We start from the raw sequence: 8,497 nt of genomic DNA, 5'->3' as shown, positions 1-8,497 counted from the left end.
GTGCTCTCATGACACCAAGGCTCTAGGGTCTTTTCATGACCTCATAACTTTCCAGTCCAAGGCTATGACCTAGAGACACAAAACTGCCTTCTCTTGGCTAGAGAAATGACTTTCGAACATGTAAATAATTAATTGCCTGAGATACCTATACAAAAAATGAAGCGCTTTATGTCTGGAGACTGATTTCTGTAAGATTTGTTCAGTTTAAGAACTGCTAAGATGGAAAATGTATAGATTATTTGTAAGTTATAGGCGTGTAATTTCTTAGTGCTAATGATTTCATTAGGTCTGCATTGGTATTTTCAGTAACAGCTTTACATTAGTATATGTATAGTATATGTTCTGCAGCCCCAGAGTATACTTTAAGTTCCTCTCAGTCAAAAAGATTCACATTTTCTGAATCCTTTCCAGTGGTGGTGATGAGAGCATTTTTAGCTACTACTTTTTGTCCTTAGATCTGAAAGTGACTTATAAATGTACACACTTCTGACCAAAAAGGGCTTTATGTGATCAAACACATCAAGCAACAATGAGCAATAAATGTCTTATACAGTGACTAGCAAGGTATTGCCTAAGCTCTGATTTAGTAGGGAAAGGTTAGTGTGGAAGGGACCTTTATGTTTGCCTAAGTTCATTATGACTTTCCCTCAATTATTCTTTTTCAGCATCTGTTTTAATGTAAAATTGCTAGGGAATTATGTGGTTATGTATGATTTTTATCTAATAGCTAAGCCAGAGGGCAAAGCACAGAACTGACATTTAGAAAGATGATGTGGATTTGTTGTGCTCTGTGAAGGCCTTGGTCTGTAAGCCAGGAGATGGATTACAGGTATGAATATTTTCATCTTTCACTGTAGTTCTCACGTACCTGATTGCTTCCAATGAAGATTTCATTATTTTAGGAACTAAAAAAGCAATTGATTTTTTTTCAGCATTCTTTTTTAATAATGATGTTCCTGGGAAGGCCAAGTGGGCATTCCATCATATGTCTTTTCAGGACAGCGTTTGATTACATGGGGCATAAGAGCTACTCTATACTGTAGAACAGGGTGCACTGTTTAAAACCTATGTTTTAAAACATTAAAAGAGAACTGGTAGGAAAAATGAAGTACAACTTGAGGTTTAAATCATCCATTTAATCCAAACTTGTGAGAAAGACAGAATAGCTTGAGAAGTAATATAGTTCTTTCTTTCCTTTTGTCAATATTTTTGTTTGGTGTTAAAATCCTCCTTCATTATAGTAATAAAATAATAATAATGAAATTATAGTAATGGTATCTTTTACTGCATCTTTACCCCATTAATTCTAATGAGAAAGTGATATAGTTCCCTGAGTTTTGATTTAATTGTGTAAAGAACATCAAAGTTTGAGTTACTGAAGTTCACGTTTTTGTGTTTAACTCACATGGATTCATAGGAGCCATTTGCATTGGTAAATATACCTGAACTAAAAGTGTGAATTGTTTTCCTTCAATCTGCTTTGAAATTATTTTAAATTGTGAGTAGATTTTCTTCACAAAATTGCTGTTACTGTTAATATGTTAGATTTTTGAAAATTCAAGTGCAATGCTGCCTTTTATTATTATTCTTACCCTTTTGAATCTGCAGAATTGGAAGCTCTCAGGTGGACTTCCATGACTTTTTAGGATTTGTTTACCCATCTTTTTCTGTTTATGAAGATGTTTCCATATTTCAGGTTTGTATTCTGATAAAAACTGTCTTCCAGTGGGGATTCTATTAATATATGGAAATCAGAAAGTCATCTGCATGACTTTTTATCATACGTGAACAGAGAATGGATTCTCTCAAGTCAAGATCTTTCTCTTTTTTTTTTTTCCTGTTTTTGTTATGTTCAATACAGTACCATGATTGAAAATTTCTGTCTTCTAATGACATGTTTTCAAGATCATTTTAGCCTCTGGCTTCTCTTCCCCATAATTTTGAATGATACAAGGTATTTTGAAGCACAGCACAAAGTGTTTCTGATTTCAGCAAGAAATCCTAGCCATTGCTCTTACAATGGAAAATTTGAGAATGTTCATACATCATCACTGAATGCAGCCCTCACTATGATTGCTTTCTTGTGTCCTGCTGTATGTTACTGGAAATAGTTGACTGTGGTGAACTGGTCCTCTTGTCAGGGGAGGGCAAAAATCACTAAATTAGTCATGTGATTTCACCTCAATGACAACCATGAACACATTTTAACAACATTTTAATGTATTACCCAAATCTATTCACTTCTGATGAATTCCAGAATAGAAGGAATTCTAGAATTCAGGTTGAAAGTCCATTTTTCATCAGACTATTGCAGAAAAACTCTTGCAATACAGGTTTCTGAGAGAGTCTTGCACATTTCTTTGGTCTTTCTATTGGCCAGAAGTGAATGACAACCACATGGAGCAATTTTGATGCAGTTTATCAGGTTATGCATGACAGCACAAGATATGAAGTCAAAAACTGCCAGACCTTCTGGATTGAAATGGGATAAGCGACATATTGGCCCTGTCTTAAAGATTCAAGGGAGAACTTTTCCTGCAGTGACTGGACTAAACTGTTTTGCTGTTCTGTCATAGTCTTGATGAGTGCCTTTGCCCTCATATTGATTTTCCCTTGAGGTCTGATCGAAAGATCATTACAGAAAAGAGGATGTTCCAGTGGGCTTTGGCTCATGCCAGTGAGTGAGGTCAGGTCAGGAATCACAAAGCTTGGCAAGAAAGGGAACCAGGTCACAAAGACCACAAAGGCAAAGAAAATCCACAAGTGATAGTACAGAGTGGAGTGAAAAATGACGCTAAGTCAGAATTCATCTGGACAAAGTCAGACATTAAAAAGTTACTTGTCATATTTTCTTCATAGCCATAGGATAAAAAAGAAACGAGCTAGTGATTCATTGAACCTGTCTTAGATATCTACTTTAGGTTGAGATGAACTACCTCCTGGAGGTGCCTCTTTCTCTCTTTCGACTGTAAAGGAGCCCAGGGGACTAGCTGGCATTTAGGGAGCTGACTTTTAGGTGATAAAGTTAGAAAATTCCTGTCAAAGGAATCTGTGGAAGTATCTCTCTTGCTCTCTCTCCTTTGCTTCCTCCTAGCCATTAAGACAATATTACAGGTAGGTCTGCTGGTGTGAAAAGGCACCCTCCTGAACCTCTGGTATGTCTGGAGACTATGCTTTCCTCTAGAAAAATCTCAGCTAGGAAACAGACATCTCATAATTTGAACTGAAGTAAGTTTTTCTCTCTCTGAAAATCAGAGCTTTTCCAATTCAAGAGTAATAATTACAACTGAATAAACTTCTTAGATTACTTAAAGTGAGACTAGATCTCAAGATTCAACTTCACCTCTGTTTTCTTCCTAAATAGTATAAATATCCGCTATTATTCCTTCCATGCCTTCTAACAATACGTTAGCATGAATTTAAATAAGGTTTTACTATGTCTGCTAACTGTGGCACTAGAGGTGGGTCCAGGTAACACATTCTTGTTGAAATCAAAGACTCAATAAGTTGACCTTGCATTTAATGTGTGTTTTTACAAATCTGGCTCAACATCTATTCAGAGAACACATGCAGAAATAATTTTGTTTCTTTTCTCATATTGTTATATAGAACAGAGTATAGCTGTGTCCTTCACAGAGAAGAAAAGCACTTCAAAACAAAATGTACCTTCTGTTTAATGCCATAAAGAGGAGAAAAACTGACACCTAATTTCTTTAGACCATTTGTTTACTGGGTTGGGCTGGGTTCACTTTTTTCACATTTTCAAAGGACATATTTTACAAGTAGCTTGATTCTTAAAGGTATTTGGGTTAAAAAAAACCTGTGTTGCTCTACAGTGGTGGTTTGGGTTTTTTTTACCTCATACATCCTTTTTAAGGACCAAAATCTTTGGTAGTTGATAGTCAATGACATTTAAGCTTCTAAATGTAATTAAAAATGTTTTTAGGCTATTAAGGGAGTTAAATTTTAGATGCTTTTGAAAGTTTGTATTTGTATATTGAATCAATTTATGATTTTGTACTCAGTCTTGAAAGAAAGTTATTTAATTAGAAATACTATTTTTTTTAAGTAGACCATAATTCTTCATTCAAGTGTTGCATTTTGGTTCATTGCAAAGAAATATCTTCAGGAAATTATTAGTACAAATGGAAACATCTTATACAAGACATGCATGAGCTGTTTTGGAAATAATCATCACTTGAGATACAGACTTTAGTTTCTCTGCTTCTTTGCCATTTCTTTTCAATCACTGAGAGAGAGAACAAAATATTTGTTACAGCAAGGCAAGAAAAGAGAAGAAATAACTGCAAATAAAATGGATCTGCTCATGAAATACTGGAAACATTGTGGTGGAACCATATGTAGTTTGAATTTGACAATTGCTAAATTATATATGGACTGAGATTCTCCAGGTCTCGAGGTCACTGTCCAGTGACTTAAAGTCACTGTTTTTGTAACAAATGGGGTTGGATACTACCTCTACTATCTATTAAGAAAAGGTCAGCTGTGGAACAAATAAAATATTACTTTTATTTTTAGTTATGTGTTCATTGTTTGATTCTGAACCTATGGATACATCAAAAAATAGAGTAAGACATTTAGTATGATTGTGAAGACATGCTTCTTCCTGAGGTTAGTATGAGCAGTCTTCAAAATGTGAAAGCAAAATATATAAAATTATAAAACAGTCCACTCTGTATTTTAAAATATTCTAGAATATTTAGAATAATTAATTAAAATATAATTAGTAAAAAAATTTGCCAAACATAAATTTAAGATAGTTTCTTCTCAGTTCAGTTCTCTTTTGGATTAGCCAGAATTTTAAGCACTTCTGGGAATGCTTCATTGTTAAAATATATGAAGGTAAGTTTTTCTTTATCTGTTTCATTGTCTTTAGAAAATGCCTAGATTTCTGATCTTCAGAAATATTTTGATTGGTGCTTATCAAAAGAGTCTTTTAATACCCTTTCTGAATCCCTGCATTAATTCCTCCAAAGCTTCAGGATTAGCTTGACTAATAAACTCAGTTCTGAATAAACTTAACAATGTTCTTCATTGCTTATAAACCTATCGATCGACAACAATGAATCAGCCAAAAGCAAGAAAGCCAGTGGAAAATTAAAATCCTTTCTCATATTTTATCAAGAAGAAACAATATTTTACTTTCTCTCTGAAGTTGGTTTTGAGGCTGCCTTGAAAAAGTGCTAACAATTCTCCCTGGTGAGCACATTCTTCCCTGTAATCCATGCAGTTTCTGAAACTGAGAAATACAGAGCAAAGAAGAGCATCATTTACAAATTCAACTCTGATAATTATAGGCACATTTTCCTCCTTGGGTTTGAACTGGAAGCTAGAAATATTTTTATGTAAAACAGCTATAGCTGTTTTACAGCTGTGTTGATTTGCCACACTTTACCTCTGTTAAAGCTGGAATATGTGGTCCATGTCGTGTTCAATGAGAAAATTTAAAGAGTTTGCAGACTGTGGTCTCTCTCTTGATGGATTTGGACCACAAATACAAACATTTGATTCAAACATAAACCTGGCACATATCTCCTGCACAGAGAGAAATGCAGTTGAATAGTTTATTAATAATGTGAACGCACAAAGTAAAACTGATTCCAGATGGCTTTGTAAACTCCAGTAACTCGGCGAACATTAGATAAATTGTTCTGTTAATTACTCTCAGTAGATGAACTAAGCTATTAAACAAGAGTATGTAAAAAAAACCCCTATTATATGTATAATTTTGATCTATTCAGAATTTTAGGCTCTCATGCTGAGCCATAATTTTAATGCAAGTGAAATGTTCTGGTGAGAGGGATAGAAGACTGACGCTAGCTTGGTTTTTGATTTCGTACTGATACAAACAACCCTGGTTCATAAGAGATAACAATTGGGAGTAAAATTCACAAAACAAGGTATCCGAATATTAAAGTTGTAAATTCCACAAACCACAACTTTTTTGATATTTACAGAAGCTGGGAGTAGGTATAGAGGATATAATTTGCACAAGCAAACATTGTCACCAAAATATGGAATGGGACTTCATGTCCTTTTGTGTCCTTAGTGAAATGTTTGATAGAATTCCAGCAGTAGCTTCCTGGCTGGAAGGTTTTGGCATAAATGATCGCTTCACTTCCTGAAGGTGAAGGGAGCTGTTTTCCCTTCTGTGTTCCCTTCTAGGAGCACATTCAGGCCTTTGAAATGCAATTTTCATCTTTTGAATGCATAATAGGAAAAGTGTCCCTTTGTCTTTGGTGATGTATATTTTACCTTTAGACTTCAGGTTGAAGGGACCTCGTGGGTATTTCTTGATACCGATGTAGCTGCTGAATTTCAGCTATTCCTTTGCTGTGTCCTGGGTTAATAAAAGTAATGTTATATCAAGTTTCCAGGAGCAAGAGAAAGTTCAAGCAAGGAGAACTTGGTAAGGGACTGTCATTTACATCAAGCGATCCTGGCTGATTCTGTTGTTGTTCATCCAAGGGATACCTCCAGGAAGATTCCCCGTTGTGTACATTTTTTTAGGATCTCGTATTTTCTGCTGTTGGTTAAGAGAGTTTGTGGTGGGCTGACAGCTTGGTCTGGGATAGCATTGTTTTCCCTTTCCTTATGACTGTACTTCCCACAATACTTAGGGTCTGTGCACAGGGCACAAACCATCTTGTGACAGATAGCCCAGGTGAAGGGGTGCAGTTTTGTGGGCAGAATAGCTGCGATGATGTGGGAGCCATTCTTTCTGAGGTGCAGGATATCCAGGCTATGGTAAAGCTAATATGATCTCACTGTTCCCAGTGACCAAGCTAGGCTGATAATTTGGGTAACATATCCATCTTAATTTGAATGCTTATTCTTTTGCTCTTTAGAACAGCTGAAGGAAATTCCTGTTTAAAAATCCAAGCATCAAGAAGTTGTCCACACAATAATGTATTTAAATAAATGTTCTGTCTTAACTATGAAAGTCAATCCAGTGAAAGCATGGTTGCTATGGCATATTTCATGGATTTTGCACTTATTGTCTGTAAAACACAGTACCTATCTGTGATCTCCACACAAGGTGTCTCCAGACTCCCAGGGAAGTGATATTTAGCAGTTCATGAACAGGCTGGGCACCCAGATCCTGTATCATGTTTTACAATGGACCCAGTGTTAAGTAGCTGTTCTGGAAATAAAATTTTTAAGCTCATGCTATGTGATTATTTTTGTTCTGATAATAGGGACCCTTGGGTATGTAGGATTTGTATTAGCAATAGACAGCCCACAGGTATACATTGAAACACCCTGTGGAAATTGAATTGTTTCAGTATATCTACACCCTCTTGATGCTGGGGTGGGAGTGGGATTTGTGTCCTAGAACTATTTCATGAGCTCAGGTGATGAGCTGTTGAATAAGAAACATATGTGCTTGTTGGGGAGGAATAGAAGTGCTTTTCCTTCTTGTCAAAATTCAGTTCTCAGTCAGGCAAAATGGAAAGCACTCTTCTGCTGGGCCAGTAACCTCTCTAAGCAAATGCTCTCTGCAATTGTCCCATTGCAGACAGACCACTGGATATCCAGGAGTGTAAGCTTCCAGGGACACAGGGGAAAAAGGGACCTGACGCTGTTGGGTAATGGCAAGAGCCACAGTTTGGCAGAAAGGTGTCATTTCTATCACTACTCATGCATTTTATCTCATTGCTTAGTAGTTATATGTGAGAAAATATTGTCGGAATAGAGATTATTACCTAGGTCTCTCGGACTCTGTCTGTTCTGGTTTAAACCCAGGCATCAACCACACAAGTGCTCTCTCACTCCCCCATGCACTCCTGGTGGTGTGGGGAGGAGAAGGAGAATCAGAAAAACAGGTAAAACCCATGGGTTGAGATAAGAACAGTTTAAGACTTTAAATACAGTAAAATATAATAATACTACTAATAATAAATATGATAATAATAACAATGATAACAAAATTTTATGGAAGAGGAGAAAGAGATATAAATAAAACCCAAGAGAAATAAATGATGCCCAACATAATTGCTCTCCACCCACTGACTGCTGCCCACCCCATTCCCAAGGGGTGACCTCTCCCCTCCTGGCCAATGTCAGTTTAGATACTGGGCATGCCATTCTATGGTATGGAATATCCTCTTGGACAGTTCAGATCAGCTGTCCTGGCCTTGCTGCCTCCTGGCTTCTTATGCACCTGCTCACTGACAGAGCAAGGGAAACTGAAAAGACACAATCATGGAATGGTTTGGAGTGAAAGGGACCTTAAAGGTCATCTTGTTTCAACTCCCCTGCCATCGGCAGGGACACCTTCCACTAGACAAGGTCGCTCAAAGCCTCATTCAACCTGGCTTTGTTAATTTTTTTTTACCTGAGAGTTTATTATTGTAGAAGATAAAAATGAACTGAAATGGAAACATTCTGTTTCATTACTCATCCTCAAAATTGTGTAGTTAAGCTATCAGAGAAGCTACAAAGATATATTATTTCAAAATAAAATTAGGAAGTC

This window comes from Prinia subflava, chromosome 2 (genome assembly GCF_021018805.1).
Source record: "Prinia subflava isolate CZ2003 ecotype Zambia chromosome 2, Cam_Psub_1.2, whole genome shotgun sequence".
Classification (NCBI taxonomy): Eukaryota; Metazoa; Chordata; class Aves; order Passeriformes; family Cisticolidae; genus Prinia; species Prinia subflava.
The sequence above is the reverse complement of the archived record's forward strand: the minus strand, read 5'-3'. Positions refer to the sequence as shown.